The 15,516-nt window shown below is 49.8% G+C and overlaps 1 pseudogene across 1 annotated transcript; it reads left to right on the top strand.

Moving 5' to 3' along the window:
- The first annotated feature begins 3,639 nt into the window (after positions 1 to 3,639).
- On the top strand, positions 3,640 to 5,366 carry LOC128587916 (RNA-binding protein 39-like; annotated as a pseudogene). Its single transcript, XR_008380660.1, has one exon. The product of XR_008380660.1 is annotated as an RNA-binding protein 39-like (transcript).
- Positions 5,367 to 15,516: the final 10,150 nt, after the last annotated feature.

Raw genomic sequence — 15,516 nt, 5'->3', positions numbered from 1 at the left:
TAATCTGGGTCTGGCACATTTTCCAGAGATCCTCACATTCCTGGCATGAGAATGTGCCTCCCCAACCTTCCAGGTGGACAGGGGCTTCCCTTCTTTTTTAGTCTTTTGATCAGTTCAGCTGGGATCTGGAGGGAGCAGAGTTCTGCACCAGCATAACAGGATGTTGCGTGGGACTTCTCCTCCTTCTCTGGAATTGCTGCTAACACCCAGAGCAGAGTAGAAAGGTACTGGGGGCCCTGCCTTCTGCACTCAGAGAGCTGTCAGTGGGTGGTCCACAACTGGTACCATCTTCCTTCTGCAGAGCTGATGGCGCTTCTCTCATCAACCACCAGCTTTCACAGTCACAGGAAGAGGGGCCTTGACCATGTGGGCATGCAGGGTTTGTGGTAGGGGCTACCTGCTCCCTCTTCAGGGAGATGAGATAGGGTGGGATATTTTCCTCCCTGAATCCATAAGGGAACCTCTTGTAAGGAGAGACAAGCATATCCCTTAGATGGCATCTGCTCAGTCTGTGACCCCCGTGATATACCTCTGAGCTGCCTGAGTAGGGGAAGAAGGAAACAGGACACAAATGGCAGGGTGCGGAGACACACAAGTGCCCCACCCATGGGGCCTCCCTCTTGGGTTTCAGAGCCTACATAGGCTCTGCATGAGATAGTCACTAGGGTGGCAGGGGAGGTAGCCAGAGAAGCAGGGACAGTCCGCTGCTTCTGTCATAGGAGAGGACAGTCATATGAGAGTTGCTTCCACCTCTCCAGTTGCTTCCACCTCTCCCCAGTCCTAGAGAGACCTAGAAGAAGGAGAGGAGGACGCTTAGAGCCGGATGTCCCCCTCCCACTGGGCCAGGCAGCTGGGGTGGGAGGGCACAGCTCTAGTCTGAGCAATGCTGAGAATGGAGGGTGGAGACCAGCTGGAACGAGTCTTGATTATGGACATGAGGCTGTTCTAACAGATGAAGGTGGCAGTGGAATGTGGGGTGCAGCCATGTCACTCAGACCCCCACCACCCAGGCAGCGAAGGTGATTTCAGCAGAGCACAGTTGGGGGGAAGGTTGTTAGAAAACAGGTTCACATTTATACCTCAACAAATTGAGACTCTGCAACAAATGTATTACACTTGAAAAAAATCTTGTGCAAATGTCCTTACGATAAAATTATTTTTCAGCTGGGTAGATGCCTAGTAATGGGATTGCGGGGTCAATGGGCAGTCTAATTTGAGTTCTTTGAGGCTTCTCCATACTTCTTTCCAAAGAGGCTGTATGAGATTGCAGTCCCACCAACAGTGTATTTATGTGTTGTTGTTGTTGTTTTTTTTTTTTTTGTAGAGACAGAGTCTCACTTTATGGCCCTTTGGTAGAGTGCCATGGCATCACACAGCTCACAGCAACCTCCAACTCCTGGGCTTACACGATTCTCTTGCCTCAGCCTCCTGAGTAGCTGGGACTACAGGCGCCCATCACAGCGCCCGGCTATTTTTTTTTTTTTTTAAATAATAACTAAGAAAATGCTACAAAAGCTATGTTAACTAATGTGATGAAAATGTGTCAAACGATCTATGAACCAAGTGTATGGTGCCCCACGATCATACTAATGTACACAGCTATGGTTTAATAAAAAAAAAATAATAAGTGTTCCCTTTTTACCATATCTGTGCCAACATCTATTCTTTGTGCCTTTTATTATGGCCATTCTGACGTCTATAAGGTGTTATTTCATTATGGCTTTAATATGCATTTCCCTGCTGATTAGTGATATTCAGCATTCATACGTTTATTGGCAATTTGTTTTTCTTCTTTCTCTTGGTGTCTTTTGCCCATTTTCTGATATTTTTATTTCTTGATGATTTGTTTGCGTTTCTTGCAGACTCTGGACATTAATACTTTGTCATATGTATACTTTGCAAATATTTTCTCCTATTTTATAGGTTATCCATTTACTCTGTTGATTATTTCTTTGCTGTGTAGAACCTTTTTATTTTTTTGTTTTGTTTTGTTTTGTTTTTTGAGGCATTCTCCATTCTTTATGCTTTAATGATCTTTTCTTCATCCTCTGACTCAGAACTTAACCATGAACCTATCTTTTCTCCCTCCTACCATAGGGTAAGACTTTTGAGTGCAAAAACTGTGCCAGCTTCATCTTCGTGTTTTTTTGTTTTAAGATTTTTTTTTTGGTGGGGTAGAAGGGCCAAGTAGAGTTCTTGGAAGGAAGTGGATGTTTAATACGCTGTTAAATAAATGAATAGCTAAATGAGTTGAGGGTGATTAATTAAATGATAGAAAGGTGGAGGAAATTGTATATCCTTGAAAAACTATTTCAAAAATGGGCCAACAAAATTCTTGTGGGTCTAAGCTGAGCCCTCTCTCTACTTACTCTCTCAAAGGTCTGGTCTACAACTAAGAGTGCACCCCACTGTCTCCAAATGCTTCTGGTTTGGCATCCTGCAGGAAAAAATGACTCAGAGGAACCATGCTCATCTTCACATAAAAAGAGAAACTATTCACCCAGGATAATTATGATGCATTACACAGAAGGAGTCAAGTTTACCCCAAAGGGCAGAAGAATGTGCCACCCTGAAATATGCCACTTTGGTCTAAGGACTATTTTGAGCTCAAGGCAACTGACAAACAGCAGATGCAGGAAGAGTTCTCTGCCCTCCCCTTACGTGCCTGAAAGCAGAGCATAAATATCCTTAGAGGAAAATGTCTCTCTCCTTCCCATGACTGTATTTATGTGTCTTTATTTTTATTTTTTACTTTTTTTGAGACAGAGTCTCAAGCTGTTGCCCTGGATAGAGAGAGTGCTGTGGCGTCTCAGCTCACAGCAACCTCAAACTTTTGGGCTTAAGTGATTCTGTTGCATCAGCTTCCTGAGTAGCTGGGACTACAGGCACCTGCCACAACGCCTGGCTATTTTTTTTGTTGCAGTTGTCATCATTGTTTAGCTGGCCTGGGCTAGGTTTGAACCAGCCAGCCTCAGTGTATATGGCCAGTGAGCCCTCAGGGTGGTTTTGATTTGCATTTCTCTGATGACTAGGGACAATGATCATTGTTCATGTTTGTTAGTCATTCATCTGTTTTCTTCGGAGAAGGTTCTGTTCATGTCTCTTGCCCAGTGATTGTTTATTGCAACTCAATTTACAATCACCAAGATGTGGAAACAACCTAAATGCCCATCAACTCAGGTATAGATTAACAAATTGTGGTATATGCACATCATGGAATACTATTCAGCCATCAAAAAGACACCACATCTTTTGTATTAACCTGGACGGAGTTGAAACACATAAGAATGGAAAAGCAGGTGTGTGTGTATGTGTGTTGGTGAATGTGAGTACAGGGAAGCAGCGGCCCCTATTTCAGGGAGCTTTGCCCACGCTGTCGCAGGGGTGGATCCTGAGCTGCCCAAGCCGCCGACCTGCTCTCCCGCCCCGGCTCATCGAATCCCATTGTTTCTTTTAGATTCGCTCGGGCCTAGCTGCCCTCGGAGCCCCATATCCGGGCTGGGCGGTTCCGCGGCCTGGGCCTAGGGGCTTAACAGTAGCAACAGCGGCGGCGGCCACGGTAGCAGCCGCAGTCGTCCCGGGCTCTTCCTGAATACGAGCACCAGGGGCGCCCGAAAGCCGCACTGACGCTCAGAGAAAATGGCAGATGATATTGATATAGGCTCCTTATGAGAAGGATGAGAACAAGTTGAGCAGTGCTAATGGCCGTGACGAACGTAGCAAAAAGAGGGAAAAAAGCAAGAGCAGAAGTCGCAGTCATGAACGAAAGCGAAGCAAAAGTAAGGAACGGAAGCGAAGTAGAGATAGAGAAAGGATAAAAGAGCAAAAGCCGTGAAAGGAAGCGAAGTAGAAGCAAAGAAAGGAGACGGAGCGGCTCAGGAAGTCGAGATCGCAGCTTCAGAGGCCGCTACAGAAGTCCTTCCTCCGGACCAAAATCTAACAGTGCCATCCGAGGAAAGATTGGGTTGCCTCACAGCATCAAATGACGTTCTCGAAGCAAAAGTCCATTCAGAAAAGACAAGAGCCCTGGGAGGGAACCTATTGATAATCCAACTCCTGAGGAAAGAGATGCAAGAACAGTTTTCTGCGTGCAGCTGGCGGGAAGAATTCCACCAAGGGATTTGGAAGAGTTTTTCCCTACAGTTGGAAAAGTTCGAGATGTGAGGATGATTTCCGATCGAAATTCAAGACGTTCCAAAGGAATTGCCTATGTGGAGTTTGTTGATGTTAGCTCAGTGCCTCTAGCAATAGGATTGACTGGCCAATGAGTTTTAGGAGTGCCAATCATAGTACAGGTGTCACAGGCAGAAAAAAACAGCTGCAGCAATGGCAAACAATTTGCAAAAGGGAAGTGCTGGACCCATGCAGCTTTATGTAGGCTCTTTACACTTTAACATAACTGAAGATATGCTTCGGGGGATCTTTGAGCCATTTGGAAGGATCAAAAATATCCAGCTTATGATGGACAGTGAAACAGGTCCATCTAAAGGATATGGATTTATTACATTTTCAGACTCGGAATGTGCCAAAAAGGCTTTGGAACAACTTAATGGACTTGAATTAGCAGGAAGGCCGATGAAAGTTGGTCATGTTACTGAACGTACTGATGCTTCCAGCGCTAGTTCATTTTTGGACAATGATGAATTAGAAAGGACTGGAATTGACTTGGGAACAATGGTCGTCTTCAATTAATGGCAAGACTTGCAGAGGGTACAGGTTTGCAGATTCCACCAGCAGCACAGCAGGCTCTACAAATGAGTGGCTCTTTGGCATTTGGTGCTGTGGCAGAATTCTCTTTTGTTATAGATTTGCAAGCAAGACTTTCCCAACAGACTGAAGCTTCAGCTTTAGCTGCAGCTGCCTCTGTCCAGCCACTTGCAACACAGTGTTTCCAGCATTCTAACATGTTTAACCCTCAAACAGAAGAAGTTGGATGGGATACAGAGATTAAAGATGATGTGATTGAAGCATGTAATAAACATGGAGGGGTTATTCATATTTATGTTGACAGAAATTCAGCTCAGGGCAATGTGTATGTGAAGTGCCCATCAATTGCTGCAGCTATTGCTGCTGTCAATGCATTGCATGGCAGGTGGTTTTGCTGGTAAAATGATAACAGCAGCATATGTACCTCTTCCAACTTACCACAACCTCTTTCCTGATTCTATGACAGCTATACAACTACTGGTGCCAAGTAGATGATGAATGAAGATATAGTCCCTTATGTACATAGCTTTTTTTCTTTCTTGAGAATTCATCTTGAGTTATCTTTTATTTAGATAAAAATAAAAAGGCAAGGGTCTACTATCATTTGTATACAATTCCTGTTACCTTGAAAAAATAAAAATATTAACAGGAAAAAAAAAGAATGGAAAAGCAATTATCCAATGTACTCAATACTAACATGAAGCTGTAGACAATGTAATGTACACCCACATAGGAGAAAAACTCATTTCAATTCAAGTTGGGGGGAGGAGGAAAGAGGAGGGAGAAGAGGGGAAGCGGGGTGGGCTGCTCCCACCGAATGGGCACAGTGTAGGAGTGTTTGGCTCACCTTTTGAGTGCAGGATGTAACTAAAGAGGGACTCTACCCAACAAATTTAAATATTTTGACCTGGTTGTTTGTACCCTCACATTAACCTGAAATTAAAAAAAAAATCTTTCTTTAAAGAGCAGCTTTGGAACTTTTTAGGGATAGAGGAACTGTGAATGAAGATGGATAGAGGCGACCATGGGTAGGGGACCAAAGGAGCTGAGTCCTTGTCTTTTATCTTGCAAGTGACAGAAGCCCAACTCACACTAGCTTAAGCAAAAATGGGGACTTATTAGAAGAACCCCAGAACATCTCACAGACTGTAAGAAAGTAACTGAGACAGAGGAGGGGTGGTGATACAGGTGGCCATCAAGGACATCTGGGACCGGTGATCTGTGAGCCACAGCAGCCTTTCCAGGTTCTTGTTTCTGCTTCCTGATGCAAGTCAGCCTTATTCTTTCTTCTTCCTACAGACCAGTTTTGTCCATGACAGAAAATATGACCACTGACAACTTCTGAGTATTTTAACTTGGAGGTTCTGCCATGAGACAGAAGTGGCCCTCAGTGGCCCCAAACCTGGAAAAACTGGAAGAAGGGCCTCCCTGATTAAACTCAGCCTGTCCAGGAGGGCAGCCTCACGTAAGGAGGTAGAAAGTGAGCCCTGCAGAGGAATGGTGTGTCACCCAGGAGAAAGGGGGTCAGGCAGTTACCACTGGTGTACCCAGTAGGAGTCTCACAGTCTGACAGCATGGCCTTCTGCAAAGACGAGATTATGACAACCCCACCGTCCCTCCACCTCTCAGGTGCAGAGGCTCTGATGAAACTCTGCCCTTCACCTCTTGTGAAGCCCATGGCAAGGGCAACAACAATGACAGCAGTAATAATAATAGCGCTGATCATGCACTGACTGTGTGTCAGCGCCTGGCTGTGCTCTGCATGAATTTTTAGTTCACCCTTCCAACGACCATATTTTCCTCCCATTTTACAGATGAGGATGCAGAGGAATGGAGAGGTTAGGAACGTGGGGTCACGCAGCTCGTGAGGTCAGTACAGGCACTCTGCCGGGGTCTCTCTGCCTCACCCCTCCATCAAGCTCTCCTGCCTCCAGGATTGAAGTCCTGGGCCTGGGCATTCCCAGAGGATGAAGCAAAGTCTCCTGGCCTGGCACATAGTCCTGTCATGTGAACTCACAGTGTCCCGGCCAGAGCCTAAGAAGCTCCAAGGGGCCAGTGCCTTCATACTACCAGCCATGCCACAGTGAGGGCTCCCAAGCACCTGGGGAGGTGACTCTCTTGTAAGCAGCGGCTGTGGTTGGTCAGCTGGATCCTCCATCCGGGTGGCTTTGGGACAGAATGGGGCTGGTTTTCTTCTCCCTTCATTCATGGTCTCCATTGCTTTCCTCCCTAGGCTCCCCACAGCTTCTCTGCTGCACAGGCTCTGGCTGGGACAGCTGTGGGCTGCAGGCAGCACTGCAGTCAGCAGAGGGCGCCAAAGCCTCTCCACACACCCACGGCCAGGCCTGGCGGGGGCGGGGTGGGGAGGTTGAGGGGAAGGTGGGGCGGGCTGAGAGCCTGGAGGGGCAGGGTTGTGTGTCCCTGCCCATTCCCTAATTCCTCCGGCCTCAGTCAGCTGTGGGTCTGTGTGCCTGCACTCACAAATGTGCACATGCCTGTGTGTGTGTGTGTGTGTGTGTAACGCGCGTGCGCGCCCACCTGTGTGTCAGGAAACACATCTGACAGTCCCACATCTGACCTTCCACGAGGAAGGTCAAGACAGAGGGACAGATACGCGTCCGTAACAAAACACTGATTTTGTACATCTCAATAAAACCACATTCTGGGACAGGCATCACACAGCCAGGGAGTGGTGAAGCTAAGATTTGAACCCCAGCCTCTCCAATTTCATAGTCTATGCCGGCTTCACAGTCTACGCCTTCTCACGTTTTGTTTATACCCTCACATTTGTACCCTCACATGTGTTTCTCACATGCAGACCCCACCAAAGATGGGCTTGTGGGCAGCCCAGTGCAGTTCAGGAACTGCAGTTGCTCTGTGGCTGGAATAGCTAGGCTGGGAAATTAATGTTGATGGACAGTTTGCAGCCAATTTCTAGGAGTCAAAGAATAAGGGACTATATTTAGCTGTTTGCTATGGGCTAGTTAGCTGGTGGGGAGTGAGGGCCTGGACTTCAGGGTTGGGGTAGGAGGAGGAAGAGAGGGAGACAGTTGTCCACAGCTTGGCCCAGGGTCCTTGCCCTCAGAATTGGGTCTCTGTGGCCAGCTTGCCTAGACTAAAAGGTGGGGTCTCTTAATGAAGATGTGACCAGGCTGGTGGGACAGAGAACAAGGGCATGCAGAGGAGAATCTTCCAGGCCCGAGGGTCTCCTCTCCACATGCGTGGTGTTGGTTGATGAGTCATTCTAAGCTTGGGGGTGCCTGGGCTCTGCAGACAACACTTGGCACAACTCAGACCTCAGGAACAGATGCTCAACTCTGCATACATGCGCACGATGGGAAAGGGGTTAGATCTGTCCCTGTGATTTACTTGACCTCAGTTTCCCCTCCTCGTGGGCTGGGAAATCCTTCTTCTTCCTCATATGGCCAAATTGGGGCACTTACTTTAGTTAGGCTTGGGCGTGGTTTTCCCAAACAAGCTGCTTTCTGGAGGACAGAGGCGAGAAGCTGCCTCCTCCTCCCACAGAGGTCTGCACTCTGCCCCAGCCGGCCTTCCTCCTCTGTCTACTGTGCCCTCCATGCGTGACCTGGGGAGCTGATCCTCACTCTTCTTTTCAAAATGCCATCATCCGCTGCCCTACAAATTTCACTCACTCAAAGACATCAGGGAGCAAGGTCAGGTTCACTGACAATTTGTTAGAAAAATCTAGAAGATGGTCCGGCATCCCACAGGAAGACTTGAAATCCTCCACCTTTTCTCTCTAGCCTCTCCCAGCCTTCTTCCACTTCTGTTGCCCCTCTCTCTAGCCCCTCCCCTCTCTTATCTGCTTGCCCAACTCTTTCAAAGTGGGCAGCATAGTGGCAAGATGGATGGGTTGGGCCCTTCCCTGGCTTCTGCCCCAGGGAGCCTTGTACCTCCCCATTGAGGGAGTGTGGTCTGGAAAGAAGAGCACCTGCCTGAACATCAGGAGAGCTCAGGTGTCTCTGAGTGTCAGTCAGGGAAGCCCAGGGGCAGCAGAGAAAGTGACTTACTTGCTTCTGGTCATCAGCAACGTGGTGGGCCCCATGGTGGGCCTAGGCACATCTCCTGGACTCCAGTTTAGTGGCTTTTCTATTGGTCTAAACTACCCCCACTCACAGTTCCCCCAACTTCCCAAGCCACATGATTCTTTCCTGTCCCTCAAGGGAGGCTCACAGCTGGGACTTTAGCAAAGCTATAAACCCACAAACTTGCTCAGGGTTTTATCACACCTGGGAGTCACAGATTGGTGTGGGTACTGGAGGTGAGTAAAGGCCCTCTGAACAACAACAACAACAACAAAAAAAACCCCCAAAATCTTGATTTGTAGAAGTTGCCAATTTCTGTGGTGTAAACACTCCCGTCATGGCAGCTAATTTCAGCTACTAAGATGCTGTCACTGAATGCAGAATTAGGAAAAGATGCAACAATTGGATTTTTTCTTGAGCCCGTGCAGTTGACTTCAGCACGCCACCAGGCAAGGGGAAAGGCCTGAGTATGAGGACCCTAACCTACAGGGTGTGCTGAATTCCGCTGGGTAGAACCACCGAGCAGATGGCTAAATCTGCACATCCCTTTCATAGGTTGCTTTAAGAAGGTAGAAAAAGAAACACAAGGGAACATTATGAGGGAATTTCCTTCAGAAACAATCAGATCACTTGGCAATTTAATTGCCTAAATATTTTTTACCTAATTTGAAATTGCTCGTGGTGTGAGTAATTGGGCAATGCATTATTGAATTACTGAGGGATTTAATGCCTAAATTGAAGACGCAATCAAACATTCATATCTTCAAGTAGCTGACTGACACCTAAGGAGGTATTCACATGACGGCTGGGAACAGGGCACAGGGGACCTTATTGTGAGGTCTCTCTTGTCCGCTGCTCCATGTTCCATGGGGACCCTAGGCTTGGGCTACCTTTGCTCATCACTCTCGAGTTTATGCTTTTGTCACTGGACTTTTCTATTTCTGCCCTTGGCTTCCTCCACTCTGCCTTTTCTTCCCAGGCTCAAGCTCTTTCTCTCTGTTTCCGCCTCTGTCTCTATTTGCTTTGTCTCACTCTGCCTCCCTCCCTCACTCTGTGGTGTTTGCTGGCCTGTGTCTTCTTTGTCCTTGAGTGTTCTCTCTTCTCTCCCCATCTTTTCCTTGCTGTCTCCCTTCCTCTTGGAATCTGTTTCCACACATGCGCACACGCACACGTCTACACATGCACACCCCTAGCCTTGGCCTCCAGGCCCATGAGCTCCTCGCTGCTCCAGTTTCACCTCAGCCAGCTGCTCTCCAGTCCCTGGATCCTGTCCATATGCATCTTGGACAATTAGCACCCCTTCTCCGCCCCAGGTTGATTTTATCCAGCCTCTCAAGGGCAATTCAGAGCTGGGACCTAGGCTATGAACCCACAGACATACTCAGGATTTCATTAAACCTGGGAGCCCCAGGTTGCGGGGTGTGGGGAGGATGAGGGCGGCTCTTTGGAAAAAACTAAATCACTTACTTGTGGCACTTGCCAATTTCCATGGTGTAAATCCTCTCACCATGGCTGATTTCAGACCACTGACATGATGTCACTGAATGTTGAATTAAAAGAAATACACAACTTTTGGTTCTTTTGTGTCAGCATATGAGTGGACTTCAGCACACAAACTGGACAAGGGAAAGCGAGTCCTGCCTCCCTGCAGGGGCTGGGGAGGCTGCCCACAGGGCTGGGCACAGAGCAGTGCACTGTAGTCTGTGGGGCTCGGGTTTGGGTCAGCACCTCAGTCCAACCAGGTTGGTTCTTCCTTGTAGCTGATTTCACAGCAATGCTCACCCTGGGGTGAGGTAGGAAGCACAAGGACTAACCTCCATACTCAGAAGGACGGCTCGTCTGGGCTGAGTCACAGAGCACAGGGGCAGAGGAGGGGGACAGCATTCCAGGTGGAGAATGAAAGGCCAGGTTGGTGATAATAAGCAACTGTGTTGCCAGAGTACAGAGTTTGAGGTTGAAAAAGGTGACCAATGGTGTCAAAGAGGCAGCCAGGAACCAGGATGGTTGAGGGCCCTGAACACCCAGGGAAGAGGCTGGGTCTTTCCTCACAGGCAATAGGGAGAGTGAGATGATCTGGTACGTTGCCTTAGTTCGGTCCCCGCACCCCCACATAGGCCTTTTGGCAAGGATTTGGGTGAAGTCATTTGGGAGATGGTCCCAGGCAGCATGTGAGATGGGAGGAGAGTCAACGAGAGTGTGTGCGGTGAGCAGGTTACTGCTGTGGGAAGGAGGGGCCCAAGCCCCACAGGGACCCCCTGACTGTGTGGAACAGAACTGTCCCATCCAGGGGATGTGTGCACCAGCTCCCAGGCCCCTTCACAGTTGCTCCCCAGGTGTTGATCCCCCTGGCATCCCAGGCAAACTCATACATGGGCCAAGTTCTGTCTGAGGCCAAAGAATGCCCTCACAGAAAGACCTGAGCAGCGGAGGGCATGGCTTCCAGGACAGGGAGCAGCCAGAGGCCTGCCATGGTGTCCTTTGGATTGGGCAGCATGGAGGCTTTGGGGATTTGGGGAGGGCAGTTTTGGTGGGATAAAGCGGAGTGAGTCATGAGAAGAATAAGAGAGAAGGAAATACAGAGACCACTCTGAAAGGTATCTGGGTCCGGGGAGATCGGGGGCTGGTGGTGAAACCGCTTCCAGCCAGGGAGGCAAGTAGGGGACCTGCAGGAACAGCAGTGCATCACCCACCAGCTGCCAGGCTCAGGCTGATGAAGCATGGGGGTGGTGGGGGGCTCCCTGGAGCGCTCCAGGCTGCTCTGGCTCAGACTGAGCAGCCAGGGTATGCAGCCGACACCTGCACTCCCGCCCTGTCCCTGGGAATTGTGGATTGGCTCTGCGTGACCCAGTTCTGCACACATTTATTTGATTGATAGGAAGCAGACAAGGCCTCTGCTTTCCAGGGGAGCAGTCCCCATGCCAGGCATCATGGGCTGGGAAAATGAGAAAAATCTAACCACATAGCATGGGGAGGTGCAGGCACACGGCAGGCTGTGGGGCGTGCACCAGTGGAGCCCTGGCTAGCACAGTGGGGTCCAGAGAGGCGGCAGCTGTTCTGTCTGCCTGAGGAGGACCTCTTGGAGCAGCCAAGCCTTGAAACATGATGTACATTTAGAGGTGGAGAAAAGAGGGATAGGCATTCCCGCATTTGAAGGTTTCCAACCTGCTTAAGCCTTCCTGAGAGCTGAATAGCACAAGCCCTCAGGACAGGGGGCTCACTGACGCTGGAGCCAGGTCTTCCATAGTTGCCTACTGTCCCGCAAGGAGACAGGCTACCCTTGCTTGGGAGGTGTCCACAAGAGGATGCCTGGCAGGAGACAAGGAGGGCCACGGTAGGCATCTGGTCTCTTTCTTAGGTTGGATCCTGGGATGTGATAGGCTGAATTTTACCCACCTCGATATTCACATCCTAATTTCTAGAACCTGTGAATGGCAAGAGGGACTTTGCAGCTGATATTAAGTTAGGATCTTTAGATGGGGAGATTATCCTGGATTATTTGGGTGAGCCCCGGATGTAATCCCAGGCTCCTTGTGAGATGGGGGTAAGAAGGCCAAAGGAGAAAATAGGAGATAGGACAATGGAAGCAAAAGTTGGGAGGATGTGAGACAGAGCCACTAGCTAGAGAATGCAGGCAGAGTCAAGAAACTAGAAAAGGCAGGGAATCAGACCCTGTCCTCCAGCCTCCAGAAGAGGCCAGCCCTGCTGATCCCAGGATTGAGGCCCAGGGAAACTGATTTCAGACTTCTGGCCTCCAGAATCGTAAGGGAATAAACGTGAGTTGTTTGCAGCCACCACGTTTGTGGTAATTTGTTACAACAAACAGAGGAAGGGAGGCAGACTCGCCATGGAGCTTTGCATGCAGAGATTCCAGGGGTGAATGTTCTTGGGGGAGCCCCTCTTGGCAAGTGAGAAGCAGAGCTTGGCCAGTGCCAGCTGAACTGCTGTGCAGTTGTAGGGATTCCCTGGGGACCTGCCATGGCCCTGCAGAGCTGGGGCCCAGATGGTGGCCCAGCTACCCACACAGTCATTGGGTAGGGCTTGCCTGAGCAGGGGATATGGCCCTGATGAGGCAGCTCCCTTTGGCAGAGACTCATAGGGAAAGACTCGGCTGGGAGCCTTCAGCAGGCCACACTCACTGTGGTCCTGAAGGAGTCTGATGGCACAACTCTGCCTCCTCAGAGCTGTGGAAGGGGCATCTCTCTGAGCCTTCTTCTTTTGGACCATAGGACTGGTACTTGGACAACTAACACCTCAGACTTCCTAACAATGTGTCCACTTCTGTCCCTGGGCAAGAAATTAGAGTTTTAGTCCCAATTTTCTATACTTGTCGTTAAGTGCTTTGTGTACACTGCTGCCTTTAGTCTTGGGAATAGCACTAGCCATTGCCCCCACTTGCAGATGAGCAGACTCATACTCGGAAAGCTTAAATGAATAGCCAAGGTCAGGGCCAGCACTCTCTCCTGGTCTGCCTGGTGCTTTTCATTGCCCTGTGACTTGGCCTCCCATCCTCCACCATTACTTATTAGCTGTGTGAGCTTGAACAGGTCACTTAACTTCTTTTGGTCTCTGTTTTGTTTTGTTTTTTTGTAGAGACAGAGTCTCACTTTATCACCGTCAGTAGATGCTGTGGCGTCACACAGCTCACAGTAACCTCCAACTCCTGGACTTAGGCTATTCTCTTGCTTCAGCCTTCTGAATAGCTGGGACTACAGGTGCCCACCACAATGCTCAGCCGTTTTTCTGTTGCAATTTGGCTGGGTTTGAACCCGCCACCCTCGGTACATGGGGCCGGCGCCCCACTCACTGAGCCACAGGCGCCGCCATATTTGTTTTGTTTTCCAGAGGACTCTTCTACAGCTGAAGGCCTCTGTGTTTTTAAAAAATACGACTGCAGTCTCTATCCTGCCTTGCTCCTAGAGCTGTGCTGACTTGGCCCCAGGGGAAACATTTGCACACAGACTTTGTACCTGGGCCTATGACCCTGCTGCTATGACTTTCTGGGCCCAGCAAATTCACCCCTGCATGTCTCCCCTCATTGCTGTCCCCTGATAGCTCTGTTGCCCGGTCTAAGTGACAACAGGAAGCAGGAAGGGTAAGGTCATCTGCAGGTCTCATCTCCAGTGGCTTGTGGTTTGTGTTTGACTGTCTCCTTCACATGGTTCCCCTTGACACTGGGATGGACGCAGGGCTGCCGTGTGTGCTTAGATGGCTGTGCATAGGACCTCAGCTATGGGTGTTGGGGATTGAAATGCATCCCATGCTGGACACATTTTGCTTGACACAAATGCACCATCTGCTGAGAGGCTCATCTGCCCAGAGGGGGCAGCCTTGTTTGATTCTCCCAAAAGCCCTGCCTAGGTTCTCAATGGTCCAGGAATTACGTGTTGGCTTTGCCGGAGCCCAGGGCTGGCAGCTCAGCCCTCAGGCCCTAGCATCCAGGGCACGGGAGGGATAGTGACAGGTGTGTAGGAGTGAGAATGAAACCACACCCAGCTCACAGTTGCATCCCCAGAGGCCACTAATTATGCGGTTCCCTTGATGGGAGCTGCCCAGGTCCTCCCAGAGACACAGAGGGACCCCTGGGACTCCTGGGCTGCCCACCTCAAGACCTCGGGCCTCTGGCACTGAGGCCTCATCCTAGGCAAAGCTCCCTGGGCCAAACATAGGCCATTCCCAGGACTCTGTGATCCCACCCTCCTTTCTCACTCATTTCTCCCTTCTGTCCTTTCTGTACAGGTCCAGGTGAGAGTGCTGCTCATCCTGACTTCCCTGCATTCCTTCCCTAATTCTAAGACTTCTATGGCTCCTTTCCTCCAGCTTTGGCACTTAACGTGCAACCCCCCCACCCCAAACACACACCTCTTCTGTCCCCTGAACCCCCCTGGGTCCCTGTCATCTCTTTCCCCTCCCAAACCCACCTCCAGACTCTGGCCCAGACTGTTACCTCCCTGAATCTCCTTCCTTACCCTCTCCTTCCCACTATCTAAACATGAACTTCACCTTCAGGTTGTATGAAGGCCCTCCGCTTGTGAACAGCCAAGGAACATCCCTGGCATCAGCAGGGGCATGGGCCAGGGCAAGGTGCTCTGGGAGTGCAAACTGGGGCCTGGAATGGCCCTGAGGACTGGATGTGAAGAGGGCACCCAGTGTACCCTCTGCTGGGACTGTGCCAGCTGGCAGCTTCCTGTGAGCTGGGAGCCCCCGGGCAGGAACTGATGGCCCATGCCGGTATGAGCCAGGGCCTGGAGCAGGCTCACTCACTCCCAGCAGTGCCCAGGACATCCCTAGCTGGAAGAGTCAAGAGCTGGACTCTCAGGTGGAGAACCTGAAGCTCACGAGACCCCTCAGCCACAGGTAGGACAGGGATCCTGGGAGACCCATCAATAGACACTGAGCACTAGGTACCAGGAGGTAACAAGGGTGAGTGACTGTCCAATACCAAAGCCACTCCTAGTTAAGATGCATAGGACCCCGGCTGGGTGTGGTGGTTCATGCCTGTAATCTTAGCACATTGCGAGGCTGAGGTGGGTGAATTGCCCTGAGCTCCCAGGTTCCAGACCAGCTTGAGCAAGAGTGAGACCCCATCTCTAAAAATAGCCAGGCGTTGTATCAAGCGCCTATAGTCCCAGCTGCTTAAGAGGCTGAGGCAAGAGAATCTCTTGACCTAAGAGTTGGAGGTTGCTGGGAGCTATGATGCCACAGCACTCTACTGAGGGTGACAAAGTGAGACTCTGTCTCAAAAAAAAAAAAAAAGACATAGTAC

This window comes from Nycticebus coucang, chromosome 6 (assembly GCF_027406575.1).
Source record: "Nycticebus coucang isolate mNycCou1 chromosome 6, mNycCou1.pri, whole genome shotgun sequence".
In the NCBI taxonomy this organism is placed as follows: domain Eukaryota; kingdom Metazoa; phylum Chordata; class Mammalia; order Primates; family Lorisidae; genus Nycticebus; species Nycticebus coucang.
This window is presented reverse-complemented; position numbering and strand designations above follow the sequence as displayed.